The sequence below is a fragment of the Patagioenas fasciata genome, chromosome 4, assembly GCF_037038585.1.
Source record: "Patagioenas fasciata isolate bPatFas1 chromosome 4, bPatFas1.hap1, whole genome shotgun sequence".
Taxonomy (NCBI): domain Eukaryota; kingdom Metazoa; phylum Chordata; class Aves; order Columbiformes; family Columbidae; genus Patagioenas; species Patagioenas fasciata.
This window is the reverse complement of record NC_092523.1, coordinates 13,304,120-13,320,315: the sequence shown is the minus strand read 5'-3', so window position 1 is coordinate 13,320,315 and position 16,196 is coordinate 13,304,120.

Sequence of the window (16,196 nt, the reverse complement as noted above, 5' to 3'; positions counted from 1 at the left end):
AGAATAAAATCCTGCCTGTCTCCCTTGTTCGCTCTTGGGGGAAGAAGCACATAAAAGATGTACATAAAGTCTTCAATAAACAGTTTAATAAGGTGATTGTCTTCAGATTTAGTTTCAAAATAAATTCCTTTACACTCGTCTCATAGTCACAAGGCTCAAGGCAGTGGTAGCAAAAAATCGAGTAGGCCTTTACCATAAAAACATAGCTTTAGCAAAAAAAAAAAAAAGAGTCAAAATTTTTAAAAGTTAGGAGAAAATTGTTCATTATATCTGTAATAATCCGAATTACTGTTCCATATCCATATTTTAGTATTACCTAGTCATCAAGGTAAAAATATCATGTTATTGTCATAATTCCCCAAAAAGCAAATACTAAAAATATTATGATAATATTGAATTTTTCTGATTAGTAGAAACAATGTAGCAGATCCAAAATAAATGTTTCTACTCAGTATATTTGAGGGATAGACAGAACTAAATTTCTGAAAAATTGTCTCTTTCATCTCCCAGAATATCTTGGTAGAGACTTAGTATTTACATCGTCATGCACTTCTTTATATGTATGTTAACGTGCCATTTTTAAAGTTTTCTTATTTTTATGCATCCATTATTCACTTTGAGCAGCAGTAATCTTGAAAATGTTTATCCTTTTTGCCACACGTTTTTGCAAATATGGTCACAGCTTTGCATAGATGTGAGCTCATAACTGAGCCTTTTCAGTCTATGTATTTACAGAAACAGTGCTGAGTCAATGAGAAACGACCACGGAAAGAAGCCACAGCCTTCGTACTCCAGCAGAACTGTAAGGAGATACCGAAGATGAGCTAATGTTGAGAACAACTGCGTCAAATAGCAAATGCAGATGTCACGGTCGCGCAGGGCAGGTTTGGTAGGAGGCTGCAGGGTGGGGAGGCACGATTAGCCGGGGCCCAGCGCTGGGACGGGGTTATCGCCGGCAGGGACTCCTGCCAGGTCACGGGGCTGTATTTCTCTGAAGCGGACAATCTGCAGGAGTTTAGTCACAATAAAACAGGATAAAGTGTGTTTTCGTAAACACAGAAAGGACGCGGGCCCACGCTGCGAAAACAGCTGTGAAAACTGTCGGTGTTTTGGAGTCTCAGTTTCTCAGCTTCAGCTCTTCAGATATGTAATTCTACGTAGAATATTTAAACAGGAAACAGTGATTATAAGTACAAATTTAAGGTCTGAGTGGGGTTAAAAAAGTATTTTCAAGGGCATATAGTGTTTGGGATTTTGCTTTTGCAAAACCTTGTAAAAACAGAGGGAAGAATTGAGGTGGGGAAAAAAGGAAGTAACCATTTTTATCAGACATATAATATTTTCCCACAAAATGATCAGTGTAGCAGAGACACTCAGTTCAATTTGTGCAAATCTCCAGTTTAGGGAAGTAAGTGAATGTAACGGGGGGAGTTCCAGAAGTGAATGTCTGGATCTCTCAGACACAGATTCTGCACACAGAAACCAAAAATAAAACCTCAGGCACTGCAGGTGCTTCCAGGATTGCACCAATAACTGCACTGCTTCACTCACCTTATACTCACTGTAGGGTGGCTGGTTTTGTCTGCAGTTATAACGTCACAGCACAGTGATAACTCACTATGGAAGTGTGTGTGGCTTCACTGTGTAGTTTCATTTATGCTCGGACTGATCGTTCAGCCCGAGTCCCACAGCTGCCTTGGCAGGGCTCCGGGTAGCAATGCGGCACATTCACTTTCAAAGCTTTTTTGGGAGAAGCACGGGTTTTCTTTGTGTCCGCATTATAATACAGCTGTATTCCATACTATGTTGATGTCTTATTTTTTCCTTATAGAAGCATTTCTTTTTTTAATGCCTTAATTCTTTCTCAAATTTTAAAGATTTGTGAACAGATAAAAAAATGCAGGGCTTCTAAATGCTTAACACAGCTCCACGGCTGCTATTACATGACTTAGTCACTACTCCTGTACTCTTGCACAGATGAGGAAGCTTGCACTCGCAGATCCCTTGCAGGACTAGGACCACACTTCATGAGTTAAGAACAGCTCTCCAAGCTCAGCTGTGTTTGGCTTTGGCATGTCGCATATGACAAGGCCAGCTGTACTAGCAGGGGTCTGGGCGTCTAATCAACCAGAAAGAGCGAGCTGCTATCTCTGGCGTCCTCCCCCGTCCCCCAGCAGAACACATTTTTCTGGAGCCACTGATATTCTTGCAGCACAGACCTGATTTATGACTACTGCCTTCAGGACCTACTGCAATGCACACACTTAATTCGATAGTTACAGTAGCCCAAACTGATAACATTTACAGAGGATCTTTCTCTAAATGACTTGTACTTACAGAAATAAATGCCATTAGTATTTCCTATTTTCAAATACTCATATCTGTGAATATGAATGTTCCTGCATTTGTATAAAAATCTCCTCAAGGTGTTTACACTAATACATTATCAAAACACGCACAAATATATATAGAGAGATACGAGCGAAACATAGTATGAGAATTAAAGAAAAGAAACACGCTAAGTATAACATATCAGAGAAAAACACTAAATACCAGGTTTTAAATTGCCAGTTCAGCCCATATAACAGTTCAACAACTACGCTGCTCAGGCAAATGGTCCCTTCCGCTACTTTCAGCTGGAGCAGACAAAGCTGAACTTCGCAATTAGATAACAAAGTTGAACTACTTTCTAATTTCTCCACGTTCAAGTACATTAAGCAATTAGCAGGCACACTTTGTGGATTAACTTTTGCAAGCTCTGCTAGAGGGGCCTCCTGTCCTCCGCCTGGCTGGAGCTGCACACCAACAAGCTAATAAACAGGTTAAACCTGCACAGCCCCGTGCAATTCACTGCAAAACACTTTGCATGTGGTAATAGGGTCTCTTCTATTACCTCTGAATGTTTTTAACATCTGTGAGTTATTTGCTTTGATAGGGAGCAATAAATAAAGGTGAAAAGGGCTGTCTCTTTGACCCACAGTGTGGAGTTCTGCAGCAGCACACAGTAGCCTCGGGTGGTTTTTATGCCCAGGATTAACAGGGATTGGGAATGATGCAAAAGCAGCAGCTGAATCAAGGGTCAGAAATCACTTTGTGAGGCAATTTCTACAGAAAGATTCAAAAGCAATGTGATTTCCAAGTATAAACAAACACTCTAATGTCCTATATTCAGAATTTGTTTATTTAATCTCAACTGTTTTTTCAGTAAATGCTGCAGCTCAGAGCTTGTTTGGATGAGCTGACAGCACTATGTTTCATGGCATGAAGGTTTGGCTGCAAGTGACAAGCTATCAGAAAATTTGGGAGAAGTGAAGGCAAGTAAGTTTGTTGAACTTCCACAGCAAACGAGAAAAAAGAGAACTTGTTCTCAATCAGACATCGTGTGATGCCCTTTTTTTCTTATTAGGGAAGGCAATTAAGCATTTTTATTCATGCTGAACTTACTTGTGGTAGTTGTGGATACAAATAGTTTCAAATATGTATTATTTTTAAAAATCTTTATCTCCCAACTACATATTGAACTTTGATGAAAAAAGGATTATCTTGTGTCCATTTCCAGTCAGACGGATTTCTACCTCTGGATTTATTTTTTGCCTCATGTTCATTTTGGCCTTATGAAGAATTCAGTGTTAAGGAAAGTGAAACATTTGTTTTCCTGCAAAGCCTTCTCCTTATAAAAGTAGCACGTCTCTTTTTTTCCCTCATCCTTGATTCTCTGTCCCCTTGGTCCATTTCTTCTCTACAATCTTCAAGTATCACAAAAGCTGCAATTCTCTTTTCCCTAGGTTTATAATCATTATCTGTTACTTGTTTCTTCAGTGTCTCTTCTATACCCTTTAAGAAAATTGCAAACACTCTACAAACTGTATAATGTATAATGCATACTTAGCTGTAAGAACACTCATGACTTCTCTCAGTTTGATTGTGAATGAAGACTTATACTTAACCTTGCCTCAGATACATAGGTGTGTTAAGAATATCAGTAGTATCTGTGACAGACAGAAGTGTCTCCAAGTTTTCTGCAATAAGCAAGAAAATCCTGCCTTGGTTTGCTCTTCAGCAGTCTCAAGAATAAGTCTGTGGCATAAAAGTTTCTCTTCTCTCAGCTGAAGGACAGAGTTGCATAGTTTATCATGCCCAGCTAATGTCTTTATGGTCCAAAGGGCTCGCCTCACCCCCAGACTTCAGGCTTACATTGGAATCCAAGGTATGTAATGATGATATGAACATGATATACTTTACTGTAACCTGTGCTTCAGGCAGCTGTTAATGCCAGTCTAGCTTTCTGTAGTCTGCAGCCAAAGGAAAGTTGTCTGCAGTGTATGTATATCTTCAGTCCCCAGCATACTTACTGTGAGGTCAATGGCATGCTGAAGTGGATGCCACAGAACCAAAGAGCCATTTGTTAAAATTCAAGTCTCAGATGTTAATGTATATTTGGGATAATTTCTCTGCCTAAGAATGAAATTAATTTCTTCCCTGCTAAATTACTATTGTGGTAGCGTCTAAGTCTCTCTCTGAGACTGAGAGACACATTGTACTGAACTTTACAGAAATAGTGGGAAAGATGGTCTGGCTCCAAAGAGATAAAAGTCAAAGGTAGTAAAAAGGTCAAAATACATAAAGGAGAAACCAAGAAGTACAGTGGGAAGGGAAACAAGAGAGATACGCTGGCCTCCCACAACTGCTGAGCAGATCAAGAACAGGATTTGAACTCAGCCTGTTGGCTCCTAATCTAATCTTCTATTGTATGCTGCTGCTTCACACAACCTTGCCCGAGAGAAAGATGCCTTACTATTTCAATATTGCCCCAAATCCTCCCTTGTAAAGTTGCTCTTGTTACGCAGATCCTTCCATGTTCAGTCCCAGTTTATGCAAGTTATGCTTTGTTAACCAGGAGATCAGTACACTTTCCACCAAGTGTAAATCCTTTTAGTGGTATGCCTACTCCTTGCTCAGTTGATGAACTGAGCAACACTTACACACAATGTAGATGCAAAAATCTGCACAGTGAGTTTCTCTGCAGCATCTCAGTTAAGGGTTCTGGTCATGAACAGTCAGGGAAGGGAATCAATCAATTGTATTGCTTTTCCTTGGACTCTTGCTCTCATTGATCTGCAAAAAAAAAATAACATGAGTAATTTTTAAGTTCAGACCTTGAAAAAGCTATGTAGTGTGGAAAGACTGCTCGGTTTTATTTACATGCAGCACTCCTCCTAAGACATCCCACAAGATGTTTACTTTTGTGCAGCGCCATGAAATTGTTGATTCGCATGTGGTTTTTTCCTTCTATAATCTTCAAATACTTTTCTACTGAACTGCTGCTAGTAAACAGTTCCCATTTTAAAATTATTAATTTTCATTCATTAACATTAAATGATGTTCATCAGTACCTAAAAGTCCCTCAACTACGAAAATACCAAGTGAAGTATTTTCAAAGGCTTCATTAACCTCATCACATATACTTATAGCTTCTCCTTATACTCATGTTTATGTGCATACATTAGTGAAAACAATAGCAACATGTATTGATTGTTTTGTGGATTAGATGATTACAGGATGTAGAACAAAGAATAATAAGTTCATGTAATACAGAACTGCTGCAGGATAAATTTACCTTATTTGCAACATTTTCTAGAAAACCAGTTCTGGTTTTAATCACACTGACTAAATATAAAACTGCATTCATAATTCAGGTGCTGTGCATCAAGTAAATCTTCAGCACAGAGGTCTCAAGACCTTTTAGGAGTGCAGGGGTATCAGCCAGTCTTACGGAGGTGGAGCTCAGGTATGGACCCAGCTATCAGCTACAACTGAACTTCTCATTTGCAGAGCCAGCTATCAGGTGCCAGGCTGAACGTGCAAATGCACAGTGGCAGGCAGGCTTTGTGGATGAGGGAAGATAAGAAGCAGGTGCAAAATATGCAGCAGATCAATGTGGACAGCACAGACATGCTATTTATCTTCCCAGAGCTCCTTGGAAAGGGCTCAAGACACCTTCAAGGGCATTTCCTCTCACAAGAAAGAAAGTGAGAACCTCCGTGGCTTAACTCCTTAGCGATTTATAAAGGATTAAACATTAGAGGGAAACAAGAAGAGCCAAAGTTCTGTAATCCATTTTTGGCAGAGAGGAGCACTCAACAAACCCCACAGATTTGGTAGCAGCAGGCAAAACTGACTTCATGGATCAAGTGCTGCACACAAGTATGAGAAGGGTGTAGACAGGAAAAGATGACAGCAAGACCGCAGGGCAAACACAGAGAGTAGGAGCTGTCTGCATGTTAAGAGGAGAGGGAAAAGGAAAAAAAAAAAAAAAAAGAATAATATTAACATCAATTTTCTTTCCATAAAAGCCCTATTTTCTACCCAATTTTTTTCCCATTGTACCTTAGCCTTTGACGTCAGCGAACATCGTCTGTTCATTCTAGCAATAAATCTAACCCACAGTTTCTAGATCTCACTATTTAACAAGATTTTGGAACTTTGTCATTTGATTATTTGCTCATTTCTATCTGATTATTTCTACCTTTCTACTGAAGTATTTTTCTGTGTGACATTCTGACCACTATATCCATCACAAATACCCTTGGAGTAAGTTTAACAGGGGGGTTTGCTTGTATGAGCTGTTTTAAAATCGAAATGCAATTCCAAAAGAGGAGCTAACCTGCACGCATAGAATCATGAGACTACTTTAGCATCCTGCAAACATGTTTGGAGAGAGTAATATTAAACGTTTAAGCTTGCTGATTAGGGCATTGATTCTGCAAGTACTTACTACAAGGCATAATCCCTTTGAAATCAGGGGGACTATTCATGGTCAGAAAAGCTGTGCCTCTGAGTAAACATTTGCCTCCCTCAGCCCTTGAAAGCAATTGCAGGCAATCTTTCTCTTCTAAATGGACAGTGCTCACTCATTGGCAGTCCACAGCTATGAAATTACATATAGTGTAATCGTGAAAATTACATAGGACTGCCCCTAATAACAGCTTGTAGTCAGTAATTGGCTCGGTGGCGAGATGAGAAGCGCTTAGTCATTCCACAAGAGGCACACAGGAAATGCCGAGATGAACTGTCGTAATTAGACACATATTATTAGTGTTTATTAAAACACAACTAGTTACACTGGTTGTGCATATTCTGTAGGCAGACCTTCTGAAAAACTGAGTAAGCTAGCCTCAGCCTTGCTATATAGGCCTTGTTTACAACAGAAAGTTGTGCTGACCTAACTACATTACTGTAGTTAAAGCTATATTACTAAATATATTACTACACATATATTACTATATATATTACTATAGATAAATCGCCCATTTAGGAGGAGCTGTATCAGAGTATCTTATTTTTCCTTAGCAGAAGGAAAAACAGTGGCGGTGTAAGACACCTTCACATCAGTACAAGCATGCATCTGCTTAAATTGTACAATTAAATGGGTTGTAAAAATTGCCAGAGCTCAGATAACACAGCTAAATTGGTATGTGATGTATGAAGAGACCAGACTCTTTTATTTCACAGATAAATGTGCATCCGTGAATCTCACCCCTCTTGCATGAGAGAAGGAGAAGAGAGAAGTGAAAACGCCCAGTGTTTAGGATAGAGCCTTTTATGCCTGAGCATCTTGTGACTTCACCAGCATTTGCAATTCAGTGACATGCAATGTATTCATTTGGCAGCTGCCTGTAAAAGTACTTGAATCAGTCTGAAAAAAAGGAGAGAAGCTGCCCATTTAAGAAAACAATAAAAGGTCACAGAGGGATAAATGTTTCTGCCAGCATTAATTTCACTATAATGTTCCAGTTTCTCATCTTGAAAATTGAAGGGATTTTTCCTTGTTCTTCCAGTCAGAGAAAGTAATGCGTATACATAAATAACCAACACGCTGCGTTATGGCGGAAGCTGGTTAATACTCTCTGAAGAATGTTTTTGTTTCCCAGTGATCCCTGATGAGCACCACGGGGCAGGCGGACAGACGGCAGGACCAGGCGGCAGAGACCGGGCTTCCACCTGGGACCTGCCCCTGGCCCACTGCAAAACCACTGGCAAATCACCTTCTCTCTTTGCATCTCAATTTCCTCCTTTACAAAGTCAGAGAAGGTCAATTTGCAAAGTACTTGGAGCAGTAACAATGACAAACAAGTGCTATATGTTACTTGGGTGGAATTGCTACTAGCTCCTATATCTTCTTTTCTTGTGCTATAGCCACCATTAAAGGCAGAAATTTCAGCTTTGGTTGCTTATTAGATAATTTACTAATTTTGGATCAAAATCTGAATTCAGATACCAAATGAAGTTCAAAGCTTCAAATTATTGAATGTGATTTTCCAGTTTGAGGTATTAATTTCTTAAAAATATGTTTAATATGTTTAAATGTTTAATATGTTTAAATATGTTATAGTAAATGAAAATTTTCATATGGAATACTTTCATAAAACACATTTTGTTCCTATTTTATCCAAATAGACATAATCAATCTGCTTAGTAAAGTTACCTGTTTTTGAAGAGTCCCCTCATAATGTATTTACAGAGAAACCGCTACAAGGAATTCCATTACCAGTTGCTACCATTAGGCTGAATCACCAAGTAACCTCATTTCTGACACTATAACCAGATATATCACATGAAGTAATGGGCTGAATGCATCATGTGCTGGGTGGCTGATGAGAAGAATATACCAAAAGTTAGGAAATAAGAAAATAGTACACAGATGTGGGATTGAACAAATCAAGCCAGAATTTGGAACCCATTATTCCTTGCTGTCCCTTACTAGTAAATTTACTACAATTGAACTGCAAAAAGAAAAACAGGAATAAAAGTTTTGATTTGACTAGCTACTTGACATGTGGCTTGTCTTTTATGCAAGGTCTCAACTACAGAAATAGAACTATTCACATATGAAAATATTTTCAAGATCAGAATTGATATTTTCAGACGTTCCCATATGCAAGTTCCAGACAGTGTGTTCTGTCACCACAAGGTCACAGTTGGTCTCAGTTTTACTGCTTTAGTTCTGTAAAGGATCAAATATAAGTAGAGTTGAACTGGAGTAAAGGAAACATAAGCTAGTCCCAGCCGTTTGTACACTAGGTATAGGAGAATAACTACTCTTGCTTAATTCAAATTGTCTCTGTTTCTGTTTTACAGTTATCTCTGTTTTGTATACACTAAATGTATGCATATTAATTAGACATATACATTTTCTATTTGAGATATTTACATTATGGTATTTTTGTTGATATAGCACATATTTCAATAATATTATGTGTCAACTTATTTCATCTGTTTCATAATGAATTATTCCTTCACTTTTTTTTTATTTCCTGCATTCTTGGTATACATAATAAATTATCTTTATATGGTACTGAATCTTTGAATTATAATAATACATTATTTTCTGTAACACAGAAACTTCCTAGGTATGAAAATGGTTCAGTCCACAAGTCCTGGTAAATTTTTCCAATATTTAAAGGTATAGGCTTGAACACTGGTGACCCAGGCCCCACTGGCGTTATCAATATCAATTTTACTGAGCTGTTTGCCAAGATGCATGTAATGAAATACATGAATAGCTTTTGTTTTATTAACTGTCTTTTGGATATCATCCCGGCATCTTCTGGCCATTCCAAATTATGTTTGCTGTAGAGATGGGTTTGAATTAATTCTCCAAATTCAATGACTTCTCAGTTCAAGGAAGTTCAGAGGCAGGCTCTGATATATTCCCTTCTCTTATAAATTTTGTGCCTGTGTCCTTACTTAGTCTTGTCCCATGCTGTTATTTGAAAACCTTATGCAAATTATGAACGCTTGTTAAAAGGCTCTAATTTTGCCCAGACTTAAATGAAAATGATTTTGTAAACGTGTATATATGGATGAGGAGCACAGACTGGGATCTTAACAGGCTGGGTTCTTTCTGTTCAATTAGTTGTAAATTGTATATATTTCTGGCCCTAATTTAGGAAACCACTTTAACCTGTTATTAAATCCTAGTGAAATCAAGGAGAACTCAGCACATATTTAAGGCTTAGCCTACACTTCAATGTTTAAAAGAGAAACTTAACAACATGCATTCCTGAGGAATATTTATCATGCTAAACAAGTATTTCCCTGTGACTGGTACACAGTCTCCAGGCAATCCACCAAAAGAGACATAAGTAACCATGAGATGCTGGAAAACTTATTAAACAACACTGAGACAACTGAAATATTCAACTTTTGTGAAGTCTGACGTAGTAAGTTTGGTAGCTCCACCCTTTCCGTACCCTGCAGGTGACTCTTGGCATTATCTCACTGCTCCACAACCCACACTCCCTTATCATTCACCTTCAAGAATTCAGTCAATCTCTTGAAACACGCACAGAAAAGATGCACTCTTGTACTGAGAAATGCAGAGACGTACCATTCAGCACTCCTATCTGAAAAAAACAGTATAATTTGAAGACATGAATATATATTATCTTATACATGTCCATTTTTGGATTGCTGCTGTTATTTTTAGGGACCTGTGCAACAAACTTTGCAACACCAGTATTTTTTTTCCCAGGGGAGTAAGAGGTTTGTGTATATTAACCAGGTAAACACAGATTCATCTCTGTATAGTGTTTTCTCTGACACTTTTCTAAACTGAAAAATCAGCTGCATCATTGTTATTCTGTGCTTTCTAGAAGTCCACAATTGAAATGTCGGTGTGCTGGAGGTGGAAAATTATTAGAACTTCATATAGCCGCTATACCCTGGAAAAGCGTGGCAGAGCTTGTATGGTCCTTCCAGACGTTGGGGCTTACAGGGAATTTTCCCTTCTGGAAAACTAAATGTACCCCATATTTTTTGCTAAACACTTTATCTTCAGAAGCAGGTTTTCCAATACAGTATAAATATTCTGCTGCGACTTCTTGTGGACTCAGTTATACTGTAGTGTACAAATGTCTTTTTTTATTATCTGATGTCACATGGAAAAGGGACCTAAAGTGAAAGAAACAACCCTTATGCAAGACGAAAAAAGTATTCACAGTTGTAAAACTCTCCCAAAGACATTACTTAAATTATGAAGCTAATTTCTTTCGTTGGCATTAATCTCTTACTGAGACATTTGGCCACCGTAAACAGTAACTGATATTGTCTGCAAATATGATATCCTACTGTGGGTGTTATGCAAGCCAAATTCAGCCCACAGGACAATTCTTCTCGTACCATCATTACCATCTTGTACGATCTTGGAGTGGAGAAGAAAGGAAATTACTAACTGAAGAAGTGCATGAATCTCAGCAGAAGTTGCTGGTTCCACATGAGGGAGTGGTTTGCCATTGCTTGGCAAGCAAAGGCTGGCGTTATTTGTCAAGCAGCTGCTTCAAGGTTAAAAAAATCGGAGAATGCAGGTGTGTGAACTTCTGATAAACCTTCTCAGCAACTTCGGAGGATGGGTTGCTGCTGCAGTAATATGATCACAAGAGCCTGTCTGTAGAGAGTTCTTCTGCTGCTGTGAGCACAGAAACGTGTGGGTACAACCTCTCTGCTCAGCCCTGGGGAGGCTGAGAGCCTGGTGAGACCAGTGGAAAGACTGAGCTTCCGCTCAACGGAGCAGCACCATGCTGTCCACTACGCCTACCATGATGTACTCTTGACAGGTGATAAATCATCTCAACCTCCCGAGCTGCCACAATGATTCCATTGCAATTATATCTATGTATCTATTTATTGCGACGTTTTATCTTGCAGGTTTTAAATATGATGTATTAAAACACGGTGCAGTGTAATCCAAATGCAATGAGGCAAGTAACTGTAAAAGCCAAAATTAGGATTCAGAGAACAATGTGTTTCAAATCAAGTGGGAACAAGATTACTTGTTATCTGAAAATAATGAGCACCTTCAGTGCCTCATGTGCATGCAAATGATAGGTGTGCCAAAGGAATATAGTATCAGCTGACACTACAAAACCTACCACCATGGAAAATAAGAGAAGTGCACTGAAGAACCTAATCATTACAGAATTAGCAGAAAATTCCCCCAAAATCAACATCACAAGCAAACACTATGCTGATTTAATCTGCCACTGCATAAATAAAAAACCTGTCTGTCTCTGATGAGATATGCCTCAGGCAAACACCTGAAGTGGGATGGTGAGCCAGAACAAGGCATGCATCTATGGGTAAAATAAATAAATAAATCAATCATGAAATCGTGGAAGCTTGCTATCATCTCACATAACTAAAGAAAGCAGAATAGTTGATGCAAACAATCACACGCTCAAAATTTGAGACCAGTCACAGAAAAATGTAAGCACTTGTCATTGGCTTTGGATGAGAGCACTAACAGCAGTGAAACCAGGCAGATATTAAATTTCAGCTGAGCTATTGCTAAGGTTTTCTTTGTAAAACAAATGGAGCAGTACTTTTAATGTACTTCCGAAGTACTTCTTTCTACCACTAGCTCGTGTAACAGTTTTGAAAAACTCCCTTGTCACAAATAATGACAAGCAGTGATTGTCTAAAACAGTCAGTTAATGAGTTGACTGAAAAGAAGGTGCAGCTGAATGCCTCACTTGCTCTGCACGATACATTACCAGACAGTTGGTGGTAAATCTATGAAACAAGGAACACGAAGACTAGTATCATATATACAGCTAACCTCATTTACAGAAGAAACACACACAGAAAATGTATCAAATATCTTAAAGAGCTAAATTCAACCCATGAGAATCCAAACTCCCTCATTCAGAAGCTGGGTGGCTGTAAGCAGGAGAAGCTGCCTTCTTTACTTTTCCAAATGTGTATGTCTTGAAGACGAGAGAGCAAATACCACATTTCAGTTCTAAGAGCCTATTCGCACTCATTGGTCTTCCTACCAGCTTTGTATCATCTCCAGTCTGCATGGTGCCTAAAATCCGGGGGCGCTATTCGGGTCACCTATTATCCATGCATGGAAAAGCTTAAAATTTACTAGAGTTTCCATGTCGGATTGCAAAATTTTCTACAAAGACTGCCCCATGTGTTTAAAAGTATCTCAAACTGAACTCTTTAAGCTGTAATTGAGAAAGAAGTGCCTAAACTCATCCCCAGAGAGCCCTTTCCCACACCTAGCATTCACGAACAGCATGGAATTTACCTCAAAATCCATTTAGTACTCCCAGCTGACATCAGCACTCTTATCCTGCCTGTGGAGCAAGCTCTTCCAAAAGACCGCTCTAACCAGCACCCTAGAGAACAGTTTAGGATGAGGTCCATATCCTCCCCACTCTTAACTCTTAGTAACTCACTCATGAGATACAGTGTTTACATTTTGCATTACGGAGCTGGCTAAACTGCAGACATATAAATGGAAATAGAGACTGAATTCCAAGACTTTTAGACTTTTCATTTCAAAGGGGTATCTTCAGCAATAAGAGATAGGAAGTTTGGGTCTGGTTTTATTTCTTCTTGGTTCTGCCTTTCCTTACTGACCAATAACCTAGTTCCAACAAGAGGGATGGAGAGTGGCCTGTATCCTAGGGCATTCTGCCATTAGCTCATTCATTTGGAAAATCAGAATCAGTGGTTTCAGCTTACTCAAGACTGAAAAGGTCCTAGAAGCAATGTTTTTGTCTTCCAAGACAGATGCACAAATCAACAGATTACTGTGCATGGAGCCACCACAGCTACATCCTCTGCTGCCTGCTCTGAAGACACAGAATGCTAGGTTAAACTTTGAAGTTATGTTCACAGTGGCATATAAAACAAAATCAGGGTATGGACTTGAACATAAGACTACGTAGTACTTAACTGTTAGCACAGTTGGCCAATAACCACTGCCTAGCATCACCTGGAGATAGCACATGCCAAAAACCATCCCTGATAGGAAACCTGGGTGCAGCCTCACTGGTTTTGGGGAGTGAGGAGAAAGTGCAGTCACATGGATATGAAGCAGGGGGCCCTTATGGGCCCTACTTACTTGTAAAAATGTCTTGGTGACTGGAAATACTGCTGGCAAAGCCAAACCTGCTGTCTCTTCAGATGTTTTTCAGCAGTGTTATCCGCTGCTGAGCTCTAAGTGCTTTTCCATTGCAGCGTACGGGAGTCCTGGACCTGGCAGCCCCAGGCAGTCAGGTCAGAGAAGCTGGTGCCTTATAGAGGTGCCCTGAGACCCTTTCAAAGGGCCTAAGAGCTTTTCATTGACTGCGGAAGAAATATTGCCATGATATTTTTTGGCACGGCAACGCTTCAATTTCAGATATGGAAATCACTCCTACACACTACAGCGAAGGATGGAGTTTTCGGCTTGTTTCTTACAGATTTCATTTCCCACCTGAAAAACTTTGCAGTGAAATACTGCTCAATGTACAGAAGCACATGTGCCTGGGAAAGTGCACTCTCAGGAATAAAAATCTGTAAAATCAAAATGTTGCCACAACCCAGAAAGCAATGCCCTTAGCTGCCAGTTCCTATTCATGACTGTGAGCACTGACATTGGCATTTAGGAAGATAATGTTTGTTCCGCGAAATAAACTATTATCTTATTTAATTATACTGTTTTCATTTTACTCCTTTAACAAATGAAGTCCAAGCGATCCATCTCATAGGATGATACTCCCATCTGTGATCTGTAGTTGTGGCTCAAACCTGGCATCCAATATTCTCCTCTGATACACCATCACTGCATTAGCTCAGTCTTTAGTGCCTTCACCTTGTGTCATCAGATCACAGTAGGTTTTGATTTAGCTCAATCTGGGCCTACAATCAGCCTCAGAGAAAAAAAAATATACATTGCTTTCTTAGGGGAAATTACCTCTGTCTTCCCTATACCTTAAAAAGCTGTCTGGGTCTAAAAATGTAACCATTCCTTTATTTCATGACCTCTTCAGCTGCTGAAATATGCGGTGTTTTTAACATCAAGATAGCAATTTTCATTCAGCCTGTTAAAGCTATGCCTGCTTTTTTGTCTCTTGTGAGTTGATACTGAAATAATATCAAACTCAAAATATGCCAATTTCACAACAAAATCCCAATGAAACTAGAAAACAAGCAGTTTTCGTCTCAATAGCGACAGCTTTCTTAGTACCAAATACTAAGTCAAATACTTTTGTTCCCATTAACAAGTTCAAATGAGTAACTATTCAAATGAGTGTCTAGATAACATTTAGTTAGAATCACAAGACAAAAAATTATGAAAGATACTTCAGAGAGCATGTTGGCGTAGTTGCAAAATATTGAAATGTTAGCTACCTCCTGACAGAAAAATATCCTTTCCTTCTCTTGTGCTGCTCAATTTTTTCTCTTTCGGGCTGACAGACCTGTAGTCAGTCACACCAGCTAGAAATCTCAGTGCAGTTACAGCTTTGGAAATGCAGCTACTAGGTCCCACAGTTTATTTAAAAACAATATTTTTTTAAGAAGAAAATGGTAATATTCTTGTTGGGATTCAATACCCTTTTTCAAATGCTGCATTTGTCACACTTAACTTTTTTTGCTGTTCTATATGAACTCCTTGTAATGGCTACTGGGATTAATCAGCCACTCTTAATGGTTCTTTAATATCTGTGGAATCACTTATTTTAATGGCACACTTCTTCAGTTATCAGCTCTATCAGAAAGCATCGATGGCCATTCTCTCTTCTGTTTCCACACAGATAAAACAGTTAGTTCACATACTAAAAAATATACTGAATAAACACAAGCTTATTATAGCCTATAAGTTACGCGTACAGGTTCGCTTACACGCCAATTTTCAAAACATGCATTTCTTTTAAGCATCTGTAAACATGCACTACTTTTGATTTGCAGTTTTTTACAATGGGATCAGATAAGAAAGCTTTTTGATCAATCAAAACCTAATGTCAAAGTGCCAGGACAATAAGCCATTAATACACAAAGGATCTTTTCTTTTACTAGGGTATGCAGCAGAATATCATGTTAAGAAAACGCTGATGCATTGTACAAAAATAATACTACCTTTGATGCAATTACTTTAAGAACTTGATACATTTTCATGTGTTTCTTTTACTTTTCATTTCATATAGATCATTAATAAAGGTTGAATTACTTTTTTAGTAGGTTCATTCCAAAATGTGTGGCCAGATCATCAGCTCGTATAATGCGATCCACTCTGTTTTCAGCATTTTCATTGGCCGAGAATACGGTCAATATCTGAAAAAAATATTTGCTGGAATTAGTGTGGAACAATAACTGTATTTCTGACAAGCAAGGCAAGGATTTGATGCTGATGCTGCAGGCTA